This window comes from Oryzias latipes, chromosome 13 (assembly GCF_053564925.1).
Source record: "Oryzias latipes strain Hd-rR chromosome 13, Olatipes_Hd-rR_3.1".
Lineage (NCBI taxonomy): Eukaryota > Metazoa > Chordata > Actinopteri > Beloniformes > Adrianichthyidae > Oryzias > Oryzias latipes.
The window spans coordinates 25751048-25779025 of NC_136249.1; the positions used below are offsets into that span (position 1 = coordinate 25751048).

General features: G+C 40.8%; 2 protein-coding genes and 1 long non-coding RNA gene across 4 annotated transcripts in view; 2 read left to right on the forward strand and 1 right to left on the reverse strand.

Annotated features, from left to right (window-relative positions):
* LOC144981407 (uncharacterized) overlaps window positions 1-27978 on the forward strand; it is a 227076-nt gene that overhangs the window by 154113 nt on the left and 44985 nt on the right. The window lies entirely within an intron of this gene.
* rtn4rl1b (reticulon 4 receptor-like 1b) overlaps window positions 1-27978 on the forward strand; it is a 183546-nt gene that overhangs the window by 22704 nt on the left and 132864 nt on the right. The window lies entirely within an intron of this gene.
* LOC144981408 (uncharacterized) lies at window positions 53-27922 on the reverse strand. Its single transcript, XR_013647068.1, has 2 exons — window positions 23916-27922; window positions 53-18244 (listed from the first exon to the last, which is right to left on the reverse strand). It is a non-coding gene; the product is annotated as an uncharacterized LOC144981408 (long non-coding RNA).

The following is a 27978-nucleotide window of genomic DNA, read 5'->3' on the forward strand; positions in this document are numbered from 1 at the left end:
CATCGTGATCTTAGAGTGACACAAAGCCTCCCAGAAGTTTTTCAGAAGCAATGTGTTGTGTCAAAAAGTAGCCGACGTAATAGCAAAGAGTGGAAAGAGGCTAGTGGAAAGGAGGAAGAAGTGCCAGAGTAGAACTCCTGGCTTTGTCAGCACCAACAAAGCTGATGAGTTGTCCAGAAGGTGCTCAGACACACCTTTTTTATTAGCTTTTCACATAGCATTGAAAAACTGTACCATGTTTGTTGAGAGCATATCATTCCCAAGTCACTTCTCCTCAGATTGATTGGTGAGGTTGACCAAGGAGACACAGCCAGATCAAATGCTTGCATTCTTAATTGCTCACCATATCCTTCATGCACTGAAATATATATTGAAAGGGCAAATAAAAAATGGAAACTGGTTAAGTTCACATTAAACTTATTCATATGGATTGCATTTCCTTAGATATTCAGCTTTTTTTTTTCTCGCAAAGGCAAAATGGGTTCACCTCAGAAAGAAGGTCTCAATTTACTTGTTTTTGGACTCTGGTCCAGGTCATTTGACTGTAAATGCACACTGACTGTCCTTGACCAAAAAGTGGGGGGAAAAGAGGGAAAAATAGATTTTATTTCTGCAAAGAAAAAAATAGAATTAATGTGAATTCAATGACCCTCATCATTCACCACCACCCACTGAGCCCTTCCAGCCCTGCTTAGCCCTGTTGAACTCTGCTGGGATATCAGAGAGCTGTATCCTTCTCTGCAGCTCTCTGATGTGGACTCCCTGACCTTTTGTGTCAAATTGGCCATCAGAGTAGAGGTGAAAAGTCACAGAAACAATTACATGTCTTGCTTGTCGAGGGCTGATGAAAATGTATATTAATTTTGAGATGATGTCCCAGACTAATTTTTGCAATTTCCCTGGGAACTAGTCCTTTCAGAAACCCCTGCCCACATGGTTGGGGATGGTCAATCAATTAGTCTGGTTCATTTTAAAATAAATAGTTTATTGTTATGATTAAAACACGGTCTGTACACTTTGAGTGCTCTGGCCATCAACAAACAGCCTATAGCACAAATCTGAATACTAATGAATCACTGAAAAGTTTTAAAACTTTAAGTGGGTAAAGGTGGTGTAATAAGGAGTGCAGCCCATTGGCCACCTCCAAGGTCCAGCAGGCACTCTGTGTCTTCCTATTTTTTACCCTAGTCAGAACCTGTTTACTTTAGGGCAAACTCAAGGAGTTCCTGCAATTTTTTCCTGGTGTTCTGGTTCCACCATAGAGTGAAGTATCTGAAAGCAAAATGAACCAAATGAAGGAATGAAAGCTTCCATCATTCCTGCCCATTTGAACTTGATCTACAAAATGTTCCAAGAGTGAAAACAACCCAAGCCAAATAATTTGTCTGAATTTGGTTAGATAGTAATTAACCCTGGATGCATAATTAAATTATATGCAGTTTGAATCTATAGCAAATTTACCAGGAAAAAAAAAGATTCACATTATAGATATTAAGTAACTTAGTTTTGATCGTACACTGCATTTAATCTCAGAAGGGAACTAAATTAAATAATTCAGATTTTTCCAAATTAGGTCAAGATTAAAACACTGGTAGTGAATAGATGTAATCAAGGTTGTGGGATTTGGCCCTCTAACATGAGCTATTCATGTTAGATTCCACATTTACCCTACAGTAGCTGATACAGTCTCCAGCAACCCCCATGACCTTGCAAAGGACTAAACGGAAATAGATTGACAGGTGGATAGAAAGATGGTCAAATGGAGGTTGTGGAATTAAGAATTTCAGAGGCTGGGTGGATATTGAAGAAGGGCTTTCAACTCCACACTGGATAGACGAGCGGATGGAGTGGAAACAAGAGATACTGAAGATGTTCTCAGAAGACTGAGTAGAACTGAAAGAGATTGGAGAAGTATGGAGGTGTCGAGTTGTGAAAAGCTTTAAAGGTGAGGAGAAGAATCTTGAAATCAATTTAAAAATGGACGGGGAGCTGGTGGAGCTGCTTGAAGAGATGCTTTCAGTGGAGGCGGTTGGAGAAATATTCTGGGCTGCACAATTCAGGACCTGCTAAAGCTTGGGAAGGCACGTGTGGAAGACTGAAGTGAGGGGAGTTATAATAATCATTACGGTATGTAACCAATGCATGAACCAGAATAGCTAGTATAAGTCTAAGAAATGGTTGAGGGCAGTTAATATTTCATAAATATAAATAAACTATTTGATCCAATAGTTCATAGAGGGAATGTTGTTTACATTTAAAAAAATAAATAAATAAAAATGTGAATTTGAAGCTTCAACATTATTAAATGGCCTCACCTTTGACAATTTTATCTAGGAATACTCTAACTTCCCGACTGAAGCTCATTTGTAACATGTGGGTGTCTTTTTGCACAACAAACGCATTTGTTATTGACATTTTTTCAATCTCTGTGGCTGAATTTTATATTCATATTCATGGTTAAATTCTTTTTAACTTAGTGACTTTATTATATATTTACAGCAATTTTTGGCTAATTGCATCCCTTTTCCTTTTAAGTTCTTATATACAGGGGACCATTTTTCAAATTATGTGTATATTACTTTTTGCCACCTGCACCTAGGGGTTCGGTCTGTTGCTATCTCATGTCCTCTTGTTGCAATGAGCCACTTCTCCAGCTCCCCTGTTGCAGTGATGGTGTCTATATTTGCACTGCTGGATGCCTGACGTTCTGTCCATCCTACTTTTTGTAGAGAGATGGATGCGGGTCTGAACACACACCAGAAGACCTGCCGCAATCCATCTTTCTTTATTCAAGCAATCACTGGGGGTGGTCTTCCCAAAGGTCTGATAGATTTTTGGCCTGATGCAAAGTAAGTGTGACAGGTAACAAGAAAGAAACATGAACATAGGAGGACAGAAGCAAACCAACAGAAAACAATAAACAAAAAACACATGCAAAAGAACTGAAGGAGAAGCACAAAAAAGGTGCCAAAAACTCAGATCCTTACAGATATTTCTTAGTATAAATTTCTGTCTTGAATCATATTTGTTTATTTAAGGATCCCCATTAGTCTTTACAAATGTAAAAAAGAATTCTCTCCTAAAAATATGAACATTATTATAAGAGCTTTGAAGAAAGATGACATTAATACATAGCATATGCATAGTCTTCATAGCTATTCAAATTGGCTATGAAACCAATTGTTCACAAAATAGAAACCACATTTGATTCAAATATTAGCTTGTTCAACGCTTAATTTGAGATACTCTGCAAGAACAACAGTGAGGATTACTGTGACGCTATACGTCACAGGGATTGTGAATATAAACTTAATAAAGAGATGCTGTTGATATCATGGGTCTGTGCAGCCCAGACTGTCAAAGCCTAATGCTTCATTTCAATCAATGGATGTTAATAAAGCAGAAACAGACCGTCGGGGGGAAGGATTGCAAAATGAATATGAGATTACAGGCTGTTGAAGTAGCAGCAGTACAATAAGAAACGGGTTGTGTAATGATAAACCTTTGATAGGGCTATTGTAGAATTAACTGCAGCTGCTTGTGCTGTTGCTCTTTATGTTGTAGCGGCGAAGCTTGACAATGAGCTTTGATGAGGGTTCCTGGTTTTAGCTTTCACCTGTCATCAAACACTTCATTACTGCTCTTGTCGCCTGTGGCTCGATGCTCGAAATGATAATCAACTGGGTTTCTTAAGGCACTGGCTGAAGTCTTAAAAACACCAACTGTCTGCGGCATGTTAACACAAAAACAATTTATTTTTGTGATTGCACCTAGTAGCATAGCATATGGAGCCAAATTAAAGAGGACCGGCTAAATCAGAAATCTGCAATACAAACTGAAGTGGTTTCTTCTCCCTAGAGCATGCCTCCAGGGCTGGTTGTATCTGCTGCGAATCGGTCTGTGATCTCCTTCGGTTCAGACAAAATATTGTTCAGTTTGTCAGATGAGTGGGGCTAAATGTAGGTGGATTGATATGGGGCTGATGCTGGAGAGCGAGTTTAAGGCAGACGCACAGGGGCTGTTGCTGAGCTGTCATTACTTAAAATTACATGTATTGTACTGCACTGTCAAATGATACTGTTTTGCTTTTTAGCTCTCTATTTTTGGTCATAATACAAGCTTTCATCTACAGATCACCGCCATGCACTCAACTTATCTCTCTCCTTTGCAACTCCCCCTCCCAGCTCCTCTTCTTGTTTGTTTCCAGCACTATCATCCACTGCGCTTTGCAGAGTTGGGAAAACATGGTTTTCATGCTTTTATGATGGCTGACTAAACATCACATGTTCACACAGGAATTTACTGCACAGATCCCCCCCTTTTAGCAGCTTCTTTGTGTCCATGCAATTAAGTTTTAATGTACATATTTTTCCCTTGGTGTTTTAATTCTTCTCTTTCTTTAGCATAAAGGTTTCTAAATACCAACATGACCCTTTGCATTCACAGTTGCTCGTGCACACACAGATCAACTGTTGAGAATGATAAATGAGGTCTTTATGCTGTGATGCCACCTGTGTCACCGTTGCACGGTTGCTCTCTTGCAAATGTATTCCTTCCTAGAACAGACTGTAATCAAAAACAATGCCACCGCCGGTGTCATCAACGCAGAGTTAACAGGAGGTAAATGCAGTTTAGCATCCAATTCTTTTATGGTTGTGAAAGGCAGCCATGACAGAAAAGGCCACATGCAGAATATATTATACCACCTATGTAGAAGTGCTGACAGAAGGCAGGTAGATAGTCCTTGTCATAACTAATATCTGTCACTGTTGCATATTTTGGAGGCAGCCGAGAAATATGTCTGCTGTCACTTGGTTTTGTTTATGGCATGAATGCCAGGAACAACAATTTTAGAGACTGAATGTGATATTTATCATTTGTACAAATGAGTGATCCAATGTTGAAAGAAGAAAATATCTATTTTATATCCTTTTTTGTGCCTTTTCTGTGTGAAGCGACACTGTGTGAGACGACGGAGAGAAAAGGGAGCAGGAGTTGCGCTGTTAACTGACATCTGAAGGTTCCCCAGAGGTCTGCTTAATGGCAATCTGGAGATCACACTGAAAAATTAATTTGGCGTTGCCATAATTGAATCCTCCAGTTTTGTTTAGATCTGCTCAGCTATTTTATGCAGTTTTACAGATATCGTTTTTAGATTACTTAACTACGTTGGCCCTGGAGTAGCTATAGCTGCAATTGTTGCCAATATGTCACATGATCAGGGTGGATTTGATGTAGTGCACCTGTTCACCTGCAGGTTGGGTCTTTTGTGGTGCTTATGTGTATGGAGAAGGTGGGCAGGTGTTTTGTTGACCGCCTCATTTCTTCTTTCTCTTTCGGCTTTTCCCATCAGGGGTCGCCACAGCGAATCATCCTTTTCCACCTCACTCTATCATGAACATCTTCTACCCTAACGTTAGCCAACTTCATGTCCTCTGTTAAGACATCCATATATCTCCTCTTTGGCCGTCCTCTTGCCCTCCGGCCAGGCAGCTCCATCTCCAACATCCTTCTACCAATATATCCACTATCCCTCCTCTGAACATGTCCAAACCTGTTGACCGCCTCATTTAATTCATAAAATAATTTGTTACATAATTATTATGCTCCAGAATAAACACACACTTTGTTGGCCAAGGAGTACTTTGCTTACTTTAGCACGTTTGAAAAAACGGACCTGCCTCAGCATTTCCGGTGTCTGGTCAAACAATAAAGTTGCTACATTAGCATTTCATTTTGATTTCTGAAAATTATTTTTGTTTTCAGGTGTGTGTATTTTTTTTAAATTATTTTTTAAGGTATGTACCATGGACTATCTCTTGTGATGATGGCTTTAGTCCATTATTTTCACCTCAAATAAATTTCAATGAAGTGATGCTGGATATCCTCCATACTAAAAATAAAAATGTTAGTAATATCCGAACATTTTTAATAATCAAACATCATCATCTAATCAGCGACTACCCATAGTACCTACCTGTTCCAGTTTCTTATTATTTTTTTGAGTTTTTGTGCTCGTAAGATTTTCGTGTGTTTAAGTGTCTGGAAATGTGTTTTAATTTTTAAAATGCAATGCTTTCTGTCCTGGGACAGATTGGCAACCTGTCCGGGGTGCCCCCTGCCTTCACCCGTCAGTGGCCGGGATAGGCTCCGGCAGCCCCATGACCCTGTAAGGGACAAAACGGAAGAGAATGAATGAATGAATGAATGAATGAATGAATGAATGAATGAATGAATGAATGAATGAATGAATGAATGAACGAATCAATGAATGTTTTCTGCATCATTTATTTATTTTTTTCTTTTTTTCTTTTATTGTCGTTGTGATCTTTAATGTGTTTTTGCGTTGAGTAACTCGGTGTGATTGGACTTCAGGGCCACCGTACTCAAAGACCATCTACTTTTACTTATAAAAATGAAAACGAGTAGTCCTTGAATTGCAATCTCACCCACCCTCACACACAATCACTCTTCTTTTAGTAAATACGCTAAATTTAGAGGCTGCCCCCAGCGATGTGTGTGACTATACAGGAAAATTAACAAACCGTCCAAAGTGTTCATGCCTTACCCATTTCAGTGGAGAGGAAGCTCACTGAGGCTCTTTCTCTTTCTCTAGTTTACAGTGTGACCAGGCTTTAGCCCTGAATACATGATTCAAAATGTGTTTTGCTGGGAAGTGAGTTGTGCTCAAACCAAAGCACTCACATCTTATTCATTTCCTTCTGACACCTTTGTTTTTTTATCCCAGCTGTGATTATCTGTACCAAACATTTAACTTTATTTACAAGCATAGTTTTACAGACATCAAGAGGAACTCTATGAGGTGACAACACATTGACAGTGTGCTGAGTCACTTCTTTTTTTAATTTGGGAACACCCTTTTTTTAAATGCTCTTCACAAAAGAGGGGAAAAGGACAAGGTAGGGTTTGCAGAATAACTTTTCTTTTTCTGATCAACAGTAGTCAGGGGTATTTGATAATTTTTGAGTTGCAGTGAAAACCTTTTAAAAGAGCAAAAAGAAAAAAACACCCAACTCATTTCTTTGCTAGGTCATAGTCAAGGTTTAAGCATCTTCTTTGTCCTCTTCACCACCATACTGACTAACCTCACGGAGAACTTTTCTCCAAAAAAGGCCCTTATTATAGTAAATATGAATCAATTTTTTGTTTTTTCTTCATCTATTCAAAGTCATCCTTTGACTGCAATTTACAAACCAAAATAGGTATCACACCCAAAAGGCTGTCATTTGTCACACCGGAATTAAACCAGACGCCTAAAATAGACATTGCTGTGACACATTTGAAAACATATTTATAGGATTCAGATTAAAGCAAATAGCAAATAAGAAATAGGTTTCAGATGGTGTGACAACAAATTCCTAACTATAAATCGCCATTCAGATACCTCTTGATGCTAACTAGGATTAATCTCTTAACAGCTTACTCTAGTTTACTCTAGTTTAACTTGATAACTCAGGATCCCAGCATTCAAAAAGTGGGTTCCAGCAGCAGTCGTGTGCAACCACAAACTGGGGATTGTTTATAAAGAAAACTAGCATCAACTTGCATCATACTGGAGCTGTCTGAAATGTTCCACTTAGTTTTCTTAGCTGTGGGATTTGAGAGATCAAGTGCCCCCTAAAAGCAGAAGATCTGACATTGAGGGACCAAACAAGAGCGAAAATGAGGCTGTCTGACGAATAAATAAGGTTCCCTGTTACCATGACAACTATCGTTAAGTGCAGTGTAGGTTGCAATTCTTTAAACTGAAACTCTCTTTTTTGTATTTTCTATATAAAATATACAATTAATTTTCTTTTTATAATTTGTAAATTATGTTGCAAAGACTTAAATTGAAAGAAACACGCAACTGCTGGTTGCATCATTTTTGAATGCATTTCAATTGAACAGACATTTAGGCTGTACAAAATATAAAATTGCAGTTTACTTCTATATTTTAAAAAACATTTTACTTGATAAGGTGTTTTTGTGCCAAGATGGTCAAAATGTTTTATTTGTGATATTTTACCAAGCAAAGATGAAGAAAGCTAAAAAAAATAAAACAGTTACAACAATAAAGGGAGGGAAACTGTCTATGTTTGGGAAAGTTAAATAAAATTAGAAAATAGATAAGATAAATTAGTCTTCGCAAGACAACAAATGTGCACCGAAATTTAGAGTTTCTCAAAATTTGTGTATAGGGAGACTAAAAAAGCACATAAAAAATAACTTTTGTGAGTAAAACTAAACAAGAAATGTACCTTAGGATTTCTCCAAATGAGACTAATTTTATTTTTTAAACAAAAATATTGGTTTACTGCATATGAATAGTTGCCTTTCTATAATAAATTGAGTTTTTGTACAAAACTACAAAACAAATTAACACACTAAAATTCACTACATGAAACTTGAAAAAAGAAAAGCATTTTCTGCAATATGATCATTCTTACAAGTAATGTCTTTTTACTTTCCCAGAATAAGGTTCTGGCTGCTTACGCAACTGGTCCTTCAAAAAGCCATTTTAATCCCTGTTTGTGACTGCAAGAAACATTCGAGCAGATTAAGGAGACTCTGGAGTGTTTTTCTCTGCACATCCAAAGCTTCAAAATCTTAAAAAAAAAAAAATCAAAGTTTATACATGAAAGTCCAAAAATGAAAGTTTTTTTTTTTTTTGTAAGCAGCTCATATATTTCACAGTGCTGTCTATTATTCAGGTATAATTCCTTCAGTTAAGCTCAATGAGTGCAGTTTTCATAGCTCTATCCATTTATTCTGGTCACGTCTGCAGTATCTCTTGAAAATAAGATTTAAGTTGTTATTCTTTTTCTCTGAAAATACGCTTCAGACCTTCAACAAAGATGTTCAGACGATATAAGGGCTTAGGTGTCTGTATTCTGACTACAAGGACACTGACACTAAACTTGCTAAGATCTGCAGCCGCATGTTTGTCTCTCAACTTTCATACTGGAGCTATAAGAAAATTTACAGATCAACTTTTTTTTGTGTTTTAAATTGTGTTATTCAAGCTTGCCCCCACCTCTGAAAGCAAACCACAACATTGATAGATACATATTTCAAAAGTTAATCTAAAATGACAGTCCTTGCTTTTCGAGTTCTGATCCGATAAATGTTTAACATACAAATCCATTGACATGATTTCTGAATGTTGGATGTTTATTAGAGGAGTGTCAATTATTATTTTTATTTCAAGTGCCACCATCTTGCATGTAAAACCATAAAACATTCATAACGAAAAATGCTTTGGATCCATTTGACTCCCAAACTGACCCAGACAGAGCCTTTTCTCCAAGGAATGACGGCACAATGGGAATGATATGGCAGGACGTAGGGTGTCCGTCATAACAGGAAGGAGAAAATGGAAGCAGCATAATGTACACATGCCCGTCCATTGGGAGATGCGACTTGGATATGATGGTTGTTGTCTCAAAAAAGAAGTTTGGAGGTTAAAAAGATATGAAGGGGGCTTTTTCCCATGTTTCTCATGGAATTGAAGTACAATCTGAGGGTCACTTTTAGAGGACAAAGAAGGATGTAAGGTGACATACACAGACCATGGCTTCATCTGGTATTGCTTGATAAGCCCTGGAAGGATGGGGAGTATGTGTAGATTTTTTATGTGTAGATTTTCAAGCGCAAAGGTTCTGACACTAAGGACACACTGACGACACCAGACTACCATTTAAATAGGTTTTATTTCACTTTCATAACATAAAGATGTTTTGTTTTTAAAATGCTCATGTAGAATAATATAGCCATTATAAAAGTATAAGCTTTGTGTAAAAGCTTGGTCTATGAGCATGAGGTCTAGAGGTAAATATATATATAGATTGATTGATTGATTGATTGATTGATTGATATATATTCTTTAAGACGACTTTGCTGCTTGTTTTTTCAGATGTTACAGCCATACCTGCTTCTGATTACCTGGAGCAGGTGAAATCTACCAGCAAGAAAAAGGAAACAAAGCAAAGCAGTGTGTGAACCCGATGCTCTAAGGAAAAGTTATTTAAAATGTAGAAAACAGTGCAAGTTGATCCTATCCACATAATAAGAGAAATGGCAGGGCACTACTGCATATTTGCAAAAAATTGGACCTCTCACTTTTGCAACTCTCTATCATCTGTCATTTTCTTATTGTGCTTTATTTATTTTTGTACTCTGAAAAAAATAAAATAAATAAAACCTACTTTTGTTTTGGCACTTTTTTAATGTAAAAAACACAAACAATGGGAAACCAAATTTATTTACTGACTAAATATTTTCCGTGTAAATCAATTTACGTGAATTAATTTATTGTGAAAAAAAAACACAACAGATTTGCCTTTATTATACAAATGCGTGCAGATATTTAATAAAACTATTAACAATTAATAGCTGGGATACCTTTTTTCTCTTTAGGAGTACAGTGTTCTTTAGGTTTTTTTCTTTTTTTTTTTTTTTTTTTTTTTACCAGTTTAAATGTATGATTTTGAGGATAAATATATGATTACCAGGAAAAATCTCATATTCTCTCTGTAAAAACATCCAGACTTTACTCAGTTTTTTTTGGGGTTTATGCATGATAGATGAAACCAGAAATTGCAGCTGGTGAGTAAACATGGTTTCTGTCACAAACACAGTGGAGAAGTGTTTGTCCTGCAAGACAAGTCCAAAATATGAGTTATATTAATCCTAAAAATGGTGTCAAATGACTCTCTGCTTGCCACAAAGAGATGGATTGTGGGGATTAAACCACCAAAGTGTGACTGTGATCTCAGTTCACTGTTTCCTTATAGGTAATGTGCAACAAAAGCTAAATTAATTGCCTTTTTAAAACCAAAATCATCTGCATAGAAGATGCAATTGCATGCTTATTTTGGTAAACCAATGCACCACATATATTTTTTGCATGTTTTGTTCCTGCAAACCTCACATACATTTATTCTGCACAATAAGGCAAGAAAACAGCCTCAACTCATAGAGTGTGTGTCAATTCCAACTCCCTTTCAGGACTCTTTGATCTCAGACTGCAATGTTTCTTACACAGATTTGTCAAAGTACATGGAAAGGCTGCAGCATAGATGGTTTTCATCTTTTGACTTTTTCATGCTGCGTGTTATTTGGACAAAACACTTTTAGATCAAATCACAATAAAAGATGGTTAGGAGAAGGTCATATTGCTAAGGAGAAATAAAACTAAGACACTGTTTAATGTTTGACCTTATAGATGTGTATCATTTAAGTACAAATGGAATGGACATACCTGAGTCAAGGCAAAACTATCAACAGCCAAACTGCAATGTTTATTGGCCCAAAATCAGTTTTATTTTGGGAAGCAGTAAATATTTTAAACTAATTATCTGCACTTTGGAATGTGTGAAGGTGCAATTTATTTCTGCAGAATAAACAATGAGGAAGGGTTAGAACAAAAAAGAAGAAAAAAAACAACAACAGTCCATTTTTTTAATCTAAAATAATTATCTGCAAACACCATTTATTGTATCTATTTTCTTCCTTAGTTTTCCAAATCTTAACCCATTCACCCTTTTGTAGAACAGTGCAGAAAATAATCTGTGTATTACTTGTATATTCATCTGTGTTTTATTTGTTAATCTGGATTAATAATCGAGTGCGGTTGATTTCTTGCCACTACTAATTGAAAAGATGTTCACGATAAGGCAGGGGTGTCAAACTAATTTTCACCGAGGGCCAACTTTTTAAAGTAACAATTACAGTTGCATAGAAAACAGATGTTTGCTTGTTACTCTAGCATAAATCCTTTTAAATTTTGTCCATTTATTAAAAACCACATAACTCCATCAATGAAGGTTCAAACTGTCCAAATGAATAAAGAAAAATAACAGAAAACTGAGCTAGAAAGAGCATGTATTACACGTTTTACATTTTACAAAAAAGGCTGCACACAGCCTTGCATCCAACTGGTGGTTTGATGACAACAATTTGTCTGCATACACACATAAGACCTGCAAACATTGAATAATGACAACAGCAGCTACACATAAATAATATGTAATCAACTAAAGAAACATTTTATTTTAAGAAATTAAAAATGTTTATGCTGACGCGGGCCACATAAAATAACATGGCGGGCCCACATTTGGCCCCCTGGCCTTGAGTTTGACACATGTGCGATAAGGGATCTGCTAGAATTTGTTTAAATATCAACAACAGTAAGGAAGATATTGTTACGATTATATTTTTTGCTGATGTTATGTGAAGTGTTGGTCAAACTGGTAAAAGACTGGACATAGACTCCCAGGAGTCAAATAATCCCAGGAATTTTCTGCCAACAGAGGGAAAAGTCGGGCCCTTTGTGACTACAGGCTGACGAATAGGTTTGGAAGCATAAACTGGATATGGTTTCAGCTGTTATGAGGGGTGGGACGTGAGGGCAAAGATTGTTGAGAGGAAAGAAAAGCAATCATGACTGACATTAATAAGAAATGGCGGCAGAGCAACCACAACAAAATACACTTGGAACTGCAGCGACCTTGTAAGTATAATATCAGCTGCAGCAGGGAGGGGAAAATAAACACAAAATGAAGAATTGTTTGTCAAAACTAGTGAGGAAAACCATGAGTCCTCCAGAAAGCTCTGGTTTTGCAACACAAACAGGGAAAAACCAAAACTTAAAAACAGTTTTTTACCAAGCTGGAATCATTTTAATATCTCTTCTCGCGTTTTATTTCCATCCTGACTCTAGGATATAATTTGTATTTATTACAGTGAGTCTTCCATAAAGTTTGACCTTTTTTGTTTGTAGCCCTTTCACATCCTCTAAACCCGCTTTCACATCACCCTCCAGCTCTATGCATAAACATATAATTTTCAAACAATTTCAGGAGCAGATCTGTCATGGCTGTTCTGACAGGTTTTATATTTGCACAGACTTTACATGTTCTAATGCACTTTATTGTGCACTTATATGAAACCAGCAAGGTGTTACACATAGACACCTCACCGTTTTTGCTTCACTTGGCCCAAAAGCGCTGAATCTTTTAATATTCCTCCTTTCTCACTCATCTTGTGCAATGTGACAAGACATTAAAGCATCAGGTATTGGCCAATAGCTTCCTTTGAAAGAAGTCTCTCAAAAGGAGCGCTTTCAGTTCTCCAGCAATGGAAATTGTTTGATGTTTAATTTATTGCCTTAGATTGTTGCAATTTTCTTTTAAAATGCACCATGGAATTTTTATTTTTCTCTCATTCAGAAAGCGACTTAACCTTTTTCCTGCCTTCTCTTGATTCTGCCTATATGCACAACCCCTCTCAGAGACTTTTTTGTCCTCTTTCATATTAGGCAAGAGTACGGTGTTTATTGCTGTTTTTATATTTTGGAAAGGTGACTGTCCGGTTTGCTTAAAGTCCAACTCTGATCATCTTTTGATGTATTTTAAAAGCATCTCCAGTGATCTTTTTTATTGATTAGGCTGAAAACAGAGACTTACATGGATCTAGTGGTCTACAAGTGGATTTATCAGAATGGAGCGGAGCAGTTAGCTTGTGGCTTGCCGTTGTAGGTTCTACATCACACTTGCAAACTTTTTGTTTTTCTTTTGCTCCTGATTTTATGTAAAATACTCAGAAATGCAATTTTCAAGCTTCATTTTTCAATATATCTATCTATCTATCTATCTATCTATCTATCTATCTATCTATCTATCTATCTATCTATCTATCTATCTATCTATCTATCTATCTATCTATCTATCTATCTATCTATCTATCTATCTATCTATCTATCTATCTATCTATCTATCTATCTATATAGGTGCCTGAAACAATCCAGCACATAACTGCAGGGTGTAAGATGTTGGCAGGTAAAGCATACATGGAGCGCCACAATCAAGTGGTTGGAATAATATACAGGAACATGTGTGCAGAGTATGAACTGGAAACCCCATGGTAAAAATGGGAAACATATGTATGTTCAGAATATTTCACGTTGGAGAACATGGGAAACACCTATTATTTCTGAAGAAACCAAACAGCAACAGCTACCTAAAAATCCTTCACATGTGACTTTTGAGGGGTTTACTGTAGGTCCAGATAGTGTAAACTCAAAAGGAATATGGAAAAGCAGTTTCATCCTACAATGTAAACACTAGGTACAGGATAAAACAGATTTTACTTCCTGGAAGCTTTTTAATATCTGAGGGAGGATGTTACATATCATCTATAAGTCTGTGAGGAAAATGCAATTACATGTGCAGTTACCTGTTGGGGCAGCAGCATCGACTTGAATTGGCAAAAAAAGAAAAAAAAAAACTGAAAAGGAAGGTCAGCTCTCTTCTGGGTGGTGCTCTGCAGCCTCTAGGGCTGATTGTTCAAAGTCGGATTCTTCATAAGATAAAAACCATCATGAAAACCTTGATCATTCTCTTCATAACACAGTAACTCAACAACATGGTGTCTTCAATCAGAGACTTCTTTAGATCCACTGCAGAAAGGATTGCTGCAGAAGATCCTTCCTGCCTATAGCTATAGCCTCCTACAAAGGCTCTCAGAAGAATCTTAGAAAATGAGTTACCACCACTTCGAATTCACCCTTTGGGGATTCCTAAAGTATTTTTGAATCGACTAACTGACGGATGACGGTCAAGCTTAAAATGCAAACTTATAGCCAGAGTTTTGATTAAAAGGAATAAGAACCAGCATCTGCAATGATCTGTTTTGCACAAAAACCAGTGTGTTGGAATCAAAGATTTTACTGGATCTCTAGCAGGGTGTCATGATGGATTTATCTCTTATTAGGGTCTGCAGCTCAGCAAGGCTGTGATCACAATCTCAGATAAGAAGACCCTATGGTTTCCGATCTATTTTTTCTGGAGTACAACCTTTTTTTTCTTGTTCCTGAGAGATATATCATTGCTCCCTGCAGTCACGTGCAATCCTAAGTGGAAGAATAATGAACCTTTTGGCCCCTTCATTGCCTCTCACAAATGCAGATGCTCCTTATCTGCCCCTTATTTGCATTCCCTTTTTCATTTAACGGAAATAGAAAAAAATATATAATTCAAAAGAAGAAGTGCAAGCTGTTGATCTGTGGCAAGTAAATGAATAAGCCTGTTTTTCAGATGAGCTGTCTTCTCTTATTATCCTGATTGCACTCTGTGATATACTTGGTTACTAAGAAAACAGTGAAAAAGCTGCATCTAACATAATTTATTTCATTAAGATTAATTTTCATCACATAAATGAAAGAGGTAAATGACATTTCTTAAGCACAATGCATAAATGAAATGTGAAAATGTTAAAACCTGCAGCTTTGACTTTGCAGACAAAAATTGAGCCTGTTTTCCTCGTGACGATGATGATGATGATGATGCAATGCTTCACATTTGTTTCATTTATGGTTCTCTTTATGAATATTGCATAACTGAAATGCAGACATTCTACAGCTCATAGCTAGAATTTAAGCCTTGCTGTTAGTGAATCATAATGTTCAGAGGGAATACTTGGATGTTAAACCCCATTGTGCAAATTGTTAAACCCACACAGGTTCATTAAAGTAGGAATGCCATGGTTCAGACATCCTTTAGGGGTTGCGGGTGTGGGATGAAGCTTAGCTCTTTTTAATAGTAGCTTCTAAGCATGTAAAGTGATGATGGCTGCCTGCCCTGCAACGTTCATCGACTACATATTTGAGCGCTGCAAACAGTTCTGGTCTTTTCTTATCCTCTTGCACTTCTTACCTTTTTTTGAAGGTGCTTTTCTCCTGGAGTATTTAAAGAAATAAATGGGGTAGACAGCATGAGGGGGTGGTTCTAAGGGGAGAAACGTGTGTATGGGGAGTGTGGGTGCAAGAGATGTAATGAAGTAGAGACAGAAATGTGAACTGCAAATACAAAAGTCGTACTAAAGAAAAATGGCATGCAGAAGAAATGCGGATTAAAAAGAGGGGGGGGGGGTAAAAGAACTTGGACGAGTAGGGGTGGCTCATTAATTTTCAGGTGATTCGTAGCATGAAAGAGAGCTTTTTAATTAAATTAAATGAAGCTTTTTTTTAGATATCTTAATTGGTCAGCACGTTCAGAAAGTCAAAATCATTAGAAAACGTTTTTTTAATGTGTTCAGTTTTATAAAGACATGCTTCCAAATTGTTTATTTGGAAAATCCACATTTCTGCTTCTCCATCAGCAACTATAATGAACATACAATTTATTGGATGTGGCAAGGCTGCCTGCTTTTTGAGAAGAGTAATGTTCAGCAGGATTTCATCTTTTTTTTTTTTATAAAAAAAACCTTATTTAATTTCATCCAATTTGAAACAGTGATTGAAAAATAAACAAGTGACTGAAACACGTTGTATTCTTGCAGCAGTGACATGAGGCGGCCATCCCTGCTGTAGATCAGTGCTGAAAATGGCCAGAAAGCGAGCTTTTTAGAAATCCCTCCACGTTGTAATTTCACAGCATTCGAACGCTTGATTCAGCAGGTAATTGAAAACAGCCTGTTGTTTAACAAAGTATAAAACAATTTACAGTCATCACCTATTCCGTGAGGAAGCTGCATTTCCAATTAGGCTGCTGATAATAAAATCAGCTTGCTGGGAGCAAAAAACAAAAAAATCTCTGTGGTAGAGATGAGTGCATGAGAATGCAGTTTTTTTTTTTTTACTTTTTTTGTACTCTGACCTTGGAGACCTTCCCCTCCAGGACCACCGCTCCCTCTGAGACGTAATTATGAGCACACCCTGCTCTCAAACACAATCCTATCTGATTGTAGATTAAACCGCTTTGACATACTTAATTGAAATGAGAAATTTCGCTCAGTTTACCACTAACAGAAAACGGGGAAGCCAGGTAATCAGTGCACCCTGGTGCTGATCATGGGCTCAATCTTGGGCTGTCTTTAGCTGCCACAGGAGCTTAACCAATTACCAGCTAACCACAGGATGGATTACCGCAGCATAACCTAGTGAAAAAGCATGAGGGGCATACATAGGGAAGGGTGAAAGGAGTTATTGTTCCATTTCCTCTGTCGGAGCACACTGACATTGCGTGGGCACATCCGCGGCGAGTTTGGAGAGCGCTTGTTTTCATCTGACTGGGTCACCACAGGGACGGCACCAGTTACTGCACCACTTTCAGACAATTTTGCTTTGCTGAGCCTTTTTCTCCAGAAGCTGCCTCCAGTGCAGACCCCTTTTAATGTGTGGCTTCCTCCATCTCCAACCTTTTATTTCACAGCAGTGAAACGGGACTCTGATGCGTCGCTGGCAGATCATTCAAACGGATTCTGTGCTGAATAAAAAATAAATAAATAAAATAAACGTCAGCGGCTGATAAAGGTGCAAATTGCTTTACTCGCTTGGTATTTGCTCTGCCATGGATGTCATATAACAAACAGATATTGCTCCTTGAATTTATTGTGAGCTGCATTTCACCCTTGTTCTCAGTGTTCCGTGGTAACTGCTGTCTGGTTGAGATGTTTTATTGACGATTAGAGAGGAACACCAAAAGGCTGATTATGTCCCTGCTTCACAAAGTATCACTTTTCTTTCAGGGACTATGGTTCGTCTTGTTGTTTATGACCATAAAATGTTCAATTTTGAAGAGGAGATATTTCTCCCGGAAAATATTCCCAACATGGCTCTGAGTTATGACAAGTAACCTGGTGGCACCCTGCTGTTTTGACAATTCAAAGATCATCTTTCTGATTTAGTCATGGCAATCTTAAGTAACCCTCTGAAGTCAGAATCCTACATCTTTTTTAAAAATCTCTATCCATGCAATTAGGCAGTTTCTGCCTCTCGCCAAACATTTGACACTTTACAGATTAAAACATTTGTCTGGCCCCTTATTAAAATGCAACACAGATCGGTAAAATGGCAGCAGAAATCCATAGCTAAGAAGAGAAAAAAAATGGTAAACATTGAAATGCATTAAGCTAAATACCTTTTTATATTGCATGCTAAAATTCTGTGCACTGCTGGGTATATAGATTTAGAGCTACGCTGTGTAAATATATGTGCAAAAAGAGAGGATTTATTTTTTTTTAATTAGAAACAGGTTTTAAAGGGCCTACAGTGGGGAAAAAAAACTATTTAATCAGCCACCAATTGTGCAAGTTCTCCCACTTAAAAAGATGAGAAAGGACTGTAATTTTTAACGTGTATGAAAGACAAAATGAGAAAAAAAATCCAGAAAATTGCATTGTCCGATTTTTAAAGAATTTATTTTTTAATATGGTGGAAATTAAGTACTTGGTCACCTACAACCTGTCATGGCTGAAGTCGTAGACGTGACTGACCCAGACGCTGAAACCCGGAAGTAACTCACGATCCGAGATGTGGGTTAGAATAGGTTTATTTTTACAAAAGTTTTGTTGTCGAATCCTCTTCGGATGGAGACTTATAGTTCTTGGGACGGGCGTAAGGCGAGGCGTGGACGCCGAGGACGGCGGAACCAGCTTGGGGCAGGACGTGGACGCCGAGGACGGCGGAACCAGCTTGAGGCAGGACGTGGACGCCGAGGACGGCGGGACCAGCTTGAGGCAGGACGTGGACGCCGAGGACGGCGGGACCAGCTTGAGGCAGGACGTGGACGCCGAGGACGGCGGGACCAGCTTGAGGCAGGACGTGGATGCCGAGGACGGCGGGACCAGCGAGGGGCGCGGTGGAGAGCTCAGGATGATGAAACCAGCGAGACCAGTGGTGAGGGAACCTGAAGGATAATGCAGAGCGTGGTGAGTCAAATAACTTAGCTTGGAAGGTAGATACTAAAAGGCCAGACATAAGCACTGGAGTGAGTATAACGAACTGGCGCTGAATTCTGATGAGAAGATCCCTTAAGAAGGCTGGCAGGGTGATGAGGAGATGAAGGTCAGCTGGTTCCAATCAGCAGAGCAGGTGCAGGAGCTGAGGGAGGGGGAGGTGAGCTGACAGGCACCGTGACAGTACCCCCCCCCCCCAACGACCGCCTCCAGGCGGTCCAGGACGGCGATCAGGGTGAGCCCTGAAGAAATCGTCCAGGAGGGAACGGTCCAGAATCATGGAGCGGGAGATCCAAGAACGCTCCTCCGGACCGTAACCCTCCCAGTCCACCAGGTACTGGTGACCACGACCCCGGCGGCGAAGGTCCAGAACCCGACTGACCGTAAAGGCAGGGGCGCCGTCGATGAGCCGGGCGGGTGGCGGGGAAGCGGACGGCGGGCAAAGGGGACTTTCCTGGAGGGGCTTGATGTTGGAGACGTGGAAAGAGGGGTGTACCCTCAGAGCCGCCGGGAGTCGCAGCCTGACGCAGGTCGGACTGATGACCCGGTCAATGGTGTAAGGTCCGATGTAGCGAGGTGCAAGCTTGCGGGAGGTCGCCTGCAGAGGTATGTTTTTGGACGATAGCCACACCTTTTGCCCGGGTTGGTAAGTGGGACCCTCTCTCCTGCGCCGATTGGCCATGCGACAGTTACTGTCCCGAGAGCGCTGGAGAGCAGCCCGAGCCTGGCGCCAAATGCGTTGGACACGTCGCAGGTGGTGTTGTACAGAGGGCACGGCTAAATCCAATTCATGAGAGGGAAACAGAGGGGGAGAATAACCAAGAGAAGCTTCAAAAGGGGACATACCGGTGGCGGCAGAAGGGTGGTTGTTGTGAGCGTATTCTATCCAGACGAGAAACTTGGACCAACTGGAGGGATTCTGGGCCGAGAGACAACGGAGAGCGGCCTCCAACTCCTGGTTAGCCCGCTCCGCTTGTCCGTTAGACTGGGGGTGGTATCCCGAAGTCAGGCTAACGGTGGCTCCCAGAGCAGAGCAGAAGGACCGCCAAACCTGGGAGACAAACTGGGGACCCCGGTCGGAGACAATGTCCTTGGGTATCCCATGGTGACGGAAGACTTGGTGGACTAGGACCTCAGCCATCTCAGCGGCCGTGGGGAGCTTCGGCAGGGGAATGAATTGGGCGGCTTTGGAAAATCTGTCCACAATGGTTAATATAACCGTGTTACCTTGCGACGGAGGCAACCCTGTGACGAAGTCCAGGGCCAGGTGGGACCAAGGGCGTTCGGCGACGGGCAGGGGGTGAAGGAGACCAGCAGGAGGTGAGTTAGAGGACTTGGATCGGGCACATACCGCACAGGCGGCGACGAACCTCCTGACGTCTTGCACCATAGTAGGCCAAAAAAACCTGCGTCTCAGAAGATTGAGAGTCCGGTGGACCCCTCCGTGGCAAGACACCCGGGAAGTGTGCCCCCACACCAGGACGTCGGAGCGGAGAGAGGAGGGGACGTAGAGAGTGTTATCGGGAGGAGGAGGATGGTCAGGCTCCTCATCCTGGGCCTGCTGGACCCGAGTCTCAATGTCCCAAGTGAGATTGCCGATAACGTATGTGGGCGGAATGATGGGGGCTGCTTCCTGATGGTCGTGGGCACTAAACATACGTGAGAGTGCGTCAGGTTTAATATTGCGACTACCGGGTCGATAAGTAATGGTGAAGGAGAAGCGGTCGAAAAAGAGGCACCAACGGGCCTGACGGGAGTTAAGGCGTTTAGCAGCGCGGAGATATGCGAGGTTTTTATGATCGGTCCATACGATAAAAGGGTGCTCAGAACCTTCTAACCAATGACGCCACTCTTCTAAGGCGAGCTTGATGGCAAGGAGCTCGCGATTACCGACATCGTAATTTTGTTCCGCGGGGGACAACTTCCGCGAAAAGAAGGCGCACGGCTTGAGTTTATCAGAGTGTTCCTCGCGTTGGGACAGGACGGCTCCGACCCCGGAGTCAGAGGCATCGACTTCCACGATGAATTGGCGTTGCGGATCGGGTTGTATTAGGATGGGTGCGGTGACGAACATGGTTTTAAGTTTATTAAAGGCGTTATGAGCCTCGGGCCCCCAAACAAACTGTTGATTCACCGAGGTGAGTCTGGTAAGTGGTGCGGCGAGACTACTGTAGTTTCGTATGAATCTGCGGTAAAAGTTGGCGAAACCAAGAAAACGCTGTAATTGCTTGCGTGAGCTGGGAGTCTCCCAGTTAGCGACTGCGGAGACTTTGACAGGATCGGGTCGGATGTTGCCGGCTTCAATGATGAAACCGAGAAAGGAGACGGAAGTGACATGAAACTCACATTTCTCGGCTTTAACAAATAGCTGGTTCTCGAGGAGGCGTTCGAGGACCTGACGAACATGAAAAGTATGGATTTCCGGATTGGGCGAGTAAATAAGAATGTCGTCCAGGTAGACAAAAACGAACCTATTTAGGAAGTCGCGAAGGACGTCGTTAACGAGATGCTGAAAGACTGCTGGGGCGTTAGTGAGCCCAAAAGGCATCACCAGGTACTCAAAATGCCCCAAGGGTGTGCTGAACGCAGTCTTCCACTCGTCCCCCTCCTTCATGCGAACCAAATGATAAGCGTTCCGGAGGTCTAATTTAGAAAATATGCGCGCTTCCTGTACCGAGTCTAAGGCGGAGCTGATGAGGGGCAGAGAGTATTTATTTTTGACAGTGATCTGGTTCAACTCACGGTAATCGATGCAAGGACGCAGAGATTTGTCTTTCTTTTGGACGAAGAAAAATCCGGCCCCTACAGGAGACGAGGAGGGGCGAATGTGGCCGGAGGCGAGAGACTCGTGAATGTATTTCTCCATGGAGAGTTTTTCAGGACCGGACAGGTTAAATAACCGGCCCTTAGGAAGAGTAGCGCCGTTTAAGAGCTCGATGGAGCAGTCGTAGGGACGGTGTGAGGGCAGCGCATCGGCTTTGCGCTTGCTGAAAACATTCTTAAGGTCGTGATAACAATGGGGTACCTTTGAGAGGTCGGTCTCCTCCGGAGTGTGCTCGTTATCGGGGGAGACAGGAGGGATGGCGGAGCGGAGGCAGTTGGTGAGACAGTGGGGGCTCCAGTTAGTGATGTGGAGATTAACCCAGTCGAACTGAGGATTATGACGGCGCAACCAGGGGAATCCTAGAATTACAGGAGACTGAAGAGATTTAGTGATATAAAACTGAGTGACTTCATGGTGGTTGCCCGAGGTGATCAGGTGCACGGGTTTGGTACGGTGAGTAATGCGTGTTAGTAGTTGGCCACCCAGGCCAGCAGCTTTAACGGGATGATCTAGTGGTTCAATGGGGAGGTCGAGCTTGGACACCAAACTACAGTCCATGAAGCTCTGTTCGGCTCCGGAATCGATAAGAGCCCGACAATCATGGTTACGAGAGTGATGACTAATCTTGACAGGAACATAAAGGAAATTATTTCCCTGAGAGTCCGTAGGGACAGCCTCCCGCGGCCTGTCTTCTAGCGGGGGGCTCTTGAGTTTAAACGTAGTGTGCATTGCTGTACGTGGTGACCTGATCGTCCGCAGTAGAAGCAGGTACCCTCCTCCATGCGTCTGCGCCGTTCCTCAGGAGTGAGTTTGGAATGGCCGATCTGCATCGGTTCCTCCGGGGGTCGGCTGGTGTTTTCTCGCAAAAGGGAGGGTGGCGGCTTTGACACGGGAAACTGAGGAACAGAGTCAGCGATGGTTCTTCCGACAGAACGTGTGCGTTCGTTCTGACGTTCTCGGAGCCGCACATACGAACGTAGGGCGGCGGAGACGAGCTCCTCAAAAGTGGTAGCTTCGGGCTGAGAACATAGATGGTCTTTGATGTGATCACTTAACGATTGGTAGAAAACGCCTTTGAGGGCAATGTCCGGCCAACCAGCCTCAACCGCTAGTATGCGAAAGTCGATCAGATGTTCACTTACAGATCTGTTGCGTTGTCTTAGGCCCAGAAGGCGGCGAGTGGCTTCCTCTGCTTTGCGGGGTTGGTCGAAGACCAGACGAAACTCCCCAATGAAGCGTTCAAAAGGTTCCTGGAAGATGGGGTTAGCTGAAAGATACGCCTGGGCCCACTGAAGGGCTTTGCCACGTAGAGAGTTAACAACGAGAGTAATTCTACAGTGGTCTGCGTGGTAATACCGCGGGGCCTGCTGGAAAATCAGTTGACATTGTAGCAAAAAACCACCACATGAACTCACGTCTCCTTGGAACGGTTCGGGTTGTAGCCGGAAATTCTCCTGAGTCCATGCAGTGGTGGCTGGGTTAGAGCTACTGGCAGCGGAAGCTGTGGAGTTGGAACTAGTGTTAGCCGTTTGTTGGCTAGTTAGCTCAACCAGCGTTTGGGAGATGCTGTCCAGACGGCAAAAAAGATCTTGCTGCGCCGTGGCCATCTGGTTGAGTGATTCAGCTTGACGTCCGAGGGCTACACCTTGTTGTGAGACGGCGAGGCGGAGTCCTTCCGGGTCAGCTGGGTCTGTGTAATGGCCAGTTCGTTCTGTCATGGCTGACGTCGTAGACGTGACTGACCCAGACGCTGAAACCCGGAAGTAACTCACGATCCGAGATGTGGGTTAGAAGAGGTTTATTTTTACAAAAGTTTTGTGGTCGAATCCTCTTCGGATGGAGACTTATAGTTCTTGGGACGGGCGTAAGGCGAGGCGTGGACGCCGAGGACGGCGGAACCAGCTTGGGGCAGGACGTGGACGCCGAGGACGGCGGAACCAGCTTGAGGCAGGACGTGGACGCCGAGGACGGCGGGACCAGCTTGAGGCAGGACGTGGACGCCGAGGACGGCGGGACCAGCTTGAGGCAGGACGTGGATGCCGAGGACGGCGGGACCAGCGAGGGGCGCGGTGGAGAGCTCAGGATGATGAAACCAGCGAGACCAGTGGTGAGGGAACCTGAAGGATAATGCAGAGCGTGGTGAGTCAAATAACTTAGCTTGGAAGGTAGATACTAAAAGGCCAGACATAAGCACCGGAGTGAGTATAACGAACTGGCGCTGAATTCTGATGAGAAGATCCCTTAAGAAGGCTGGCAGGGTGATGAGGAGATGAAGGTCAGCTGGTTCCAATCAGCAGAGCAGGTGCAGGAGCTGAGGGAGGGGGAGGTGAGCTGACAGGCACCGTGACACAACCAAGCAAGATTTCTAGCTCTCACAGGCCTGTAATTGCATCTGTTAGAGGATCCTCTGTCCTCTACGCATTACCTGTACTAATGGCACTTGTTTAAACTTGGTATCTCGGGATTAACTGCTTTGGGTTGTTCTTAGTGAGGAATTAACATTATAGTACACTTAAAAGCTCAAAAAGTTGATTTTTCATGATACAGCCCCTTTAAAAGGTGAAAGTTTATTACCGGTGTTCTGCAAATGAATCTGTGGGACTCTGAAAAAATGCCCACACCACCTTCTGCAACATTTAAAGTCAATATAAATGCGCGTTTCAGGGTTCCACGTTCAAGACTATCACGTTCTGAGCTAAGCAAGTTACTATAAGTGTCAAACTTTGACCAGTCAGGGATTTGGTAGTGCCAACTATTTGAAAGCCTCTTTGTGCTCTAGGTGGCAGGCATGCACTAGTAAACAGTAGAAAAGAAAAAGAAGGAGCGCCTCCTCATTTGTCCAGTTTGAACACCATGGGCTAAATCTGCATTCAATAATGTGCGTTTAGTGTGTTCTTGGACCAGCGTCATTCGCCCAGTGTGAACGTGGTATAAGAATGACGTCACCTTAAACCTATTTAGTTTTTTTTTGCTACGTTTTTGCCCCTATTAAAGAAATCTTTGCTGACAACAGATTGTAATGTGTGAAACAAGGAAACACTAAAAAAAAAAAGGTAAAAGGAAAGAAACAGCAACGCAAAAGAAGTCATCAAATACCCATTCTTACTGGAATTAATCACTTTCAGGTTGCATTAACCTCGGTCGCAGTTCAGGCTGGGCTAATTCTTTCTCCCTGAGATTCATGCTACCGTTGATAAATGCAGGACACCAAAGCTGTGGTTGGGAGTGAGACTAAAGTCTAAACACATTATTACCCCTTTGCTCCTTCAACTGTATGCACAATTACCTTTACCTCTTTACTAACAGAGTAATTGAACAGCTGAGACTCTCTCATTTGTACTGGGAAAGAGCAGGTAGCAGTGTGTTGTTGATACGATGACCCAAATGTGAGCAAGCAGCAGATTAAGCAGCCCACTTGCTGTGAGCTGTGTAAGTCTTAAGATTTGTTCACAAAGAGAGCAAAGCAAACGTTCACCTCCGGTTATTTGCTTCTGTTTAAAAAGTCAACGCTGTTTCAGTTCATTCACACGGAATAGCCTATGTACTGTACTGAAGTGTGTAACAAACAAATACATTAGTGAGTTTTGAAACTGTTAAACCATTTATCTTGGAATTTTGGAGATAGGGGCATAACTGTTTGATCCCCATGATATAAATGAGTCCACCAGTCAGTAACTCTAAGGAAACTTTGCCATGTTAGTGTATTTACAGTAACATTAAATCCTTGTTTGGAACACGATAAAAACAGACTGATGCAGCTAATTACTACTTCGCTAGGTCACAAGCTTATTATTAACACACCCGAACCCGTTTACCGTGTTCCCATATTCACAAAAACGCGTATACTTATTTGCAGCTCTCAAAATTGTTTCAACATCAGAAACCAAGTAACCATAAAAAATGAATCAATTTATAAGGTGCTCCAGATTGTAAGGAGAAGAAAAGAAGGCTTTTAAGTAGCTTGAGTCCGCTTTCTTTTGAAACCACTCTTCATGTGAATGTACGTCCAAAGAATTTTAGCTGAACTTTAGTTTTTGTTGTTTGTTTAGAGAAACGACTGAATGAAACTTTTAATGAAGCTTTTAGATGTAGCATACTAGCATAGCACCACAATAAAATCAAGTTAAATTCTAACAAACTACATAACTGTCATCATTGATGTACCAATTGTTAAAACCTGCACATTCTTTTAGCTTAGCCACTTGTACCCACTGTCAAGCATGGTGGTGGAGGAACCATGATTTGGGTTTGTTTTTCCAGCCTGCACTTATTAACTCTCCTCCTCCCATAATAGTTTTTTTTTTACACCCAAGTATTTTAAAGCCTCATCCAGCGCCATCCGCCAAGCAACAACAGGAACAAAAAATTAGGTCACACAACAGAACAATTCCAATGTCAGCAAATTTGTAACCGAATGAGGTTCATATTTTTGCAATATGTTGCATATTTATCCTTGTTTAGGTTTCTTTAAAAAAATATGATGATTCAAAGTACTTTTGAGGAAAAGCTATAATTTATCCAAATTGCTGACATTAAAGATGTCAGAATAATCCTTATACTCTGTTGATCAGCAACTTTTACCTTTATATTTTTAGCTGCGTGAGAAACAGATTAGAGAAAATCTGGAGAAATGGTTTTAAATTGTGAGAATTGAGACAATGTACCTTTACAGAGGAAGATGTTACGGACTGTGGATGTGTGGAGAAAAAAGGGGACAGGGTTTAGAGCCAGCGCGTCACTGCCTTCAGATGAGATAGAAAGGCAGAGCATGAAAACAAGGTGGGGGTCTCAGTGAAAGAAAAGCGCTTTCATCTCTCTCTCGGACGTCTTCAAAGACAATGAGTCCCATCCTCTGCTTCACAAAAGCACACAAAAACACATGGATGTGCACTGAGCTCAACATCTGAAACCGCAAACACAGTGCAGGCACGAATTCTCCATATGTTCACGCTACTTTGCCACATACCCTTTGTGTATATGAAAGTCAGCAAGGACACCTTTAATACCGCAAAGAAAATATAATATTATGTCACAAAAATGTGTGTGTGCGTGTGTTTCTTGTCACTACGCTTCCACCTTCCCTGACATGAGAAAACATCAAACGAGGTAATGTTTTAAAATATACATGGGATGTGGGCAGATGCCAACACAACATCCTGCACAATGTTGATAGGGAACAGTATAGTTGGGGGGAAAAAATAGCACTGCTATTTTTGTGGTTCAGTACTCGAGCAATATGATGTCTGAGGTTATTGACCTAAACAAGCTAGTGTTATCAAAAATGATTGATTCGATTTTGCCTTGCATGCAGGACCCCTATAAGGTTTGCTTATATGAGTGAATTCCAGTGGTTTTACCAGTGAAGCATATGTTTCTTCATGGAAGAAAATGGTTTGATGAGTGTTTCATTATAGTATTTTCTTTAAAAGAAAACTCAGTTTCCACTCCTCTCTTATTTTTTCACTATCGCACCACAAGAATTATTTAAAAAGATCATTTTATTTGTCTGTTTTACTACAATAAGAAAACAGTGCCCTTGTTTAAAAAAATACACATTAGAATTTCCTCTGTGAGTTTTTGCTCCAGCTGAAGTCGTCGTATTATCTGGAAAAACCTGAAGAACTGAAACATACTAGAACATAAGTGTCAAACTCATTTTTACTGAGGGCCATATCAGCATAGTGGCTGTCCTCAAAGGGCCAGATATAACTTATAAAAAAATAAACAAAACTACTACATAATCAATTTTTTTTTTTTTAAGAATTTGCATTATTCCAACTTTTCTCTCAGATTATTACTCTTTTTAATTTTTAACCTTAGAGAAAAACTTTTAGACCTTTCTTAAGTAACCAGGTCTCCTCTTCGCCTCCAAGTTGTAAGCCAACTATTCATTTTCCGCTATATGCGCTCGCATGTACTGAGTCAGCAAATCCACTTCAAACAATGGACTTTTTTTTTAACTGAACTGCATAGTTCTCAAACCTTTTGCTGCCTCTTTACTGTTTTTGCATGTGAAATGTTTCATTTTGTGTTTATCTATGCTCTGCGTAGTAAGTAGTTTTTATTCTAAGCAAATGTCTTCAAGCTGTGTTTTTCTTTTCCTACCTGTCTCTTCACCGCTGTGAATCTGTTGTTAACAATGCTGCAGGATGTGTTTTTGTCCATGAATGAAAGTGGTTTTGTATTAATGTTTTTTTTGTTGTTGTTTTTTTACAATAGACAGTGAAGTGTTGTGAAGGCCAGAGGGTATAGTGTTAAAAAGGTATTTTAATATTCAATACTGCTAAGATAACAGTATTAATAAATAATGCAGATAACCGACCTCTTTTCTAGGAAGAAAAAAAAAAGTATAAAAATGGTGTTAAATAAATGACTTTTGGTATATATATATATATATATATATATATATATATATA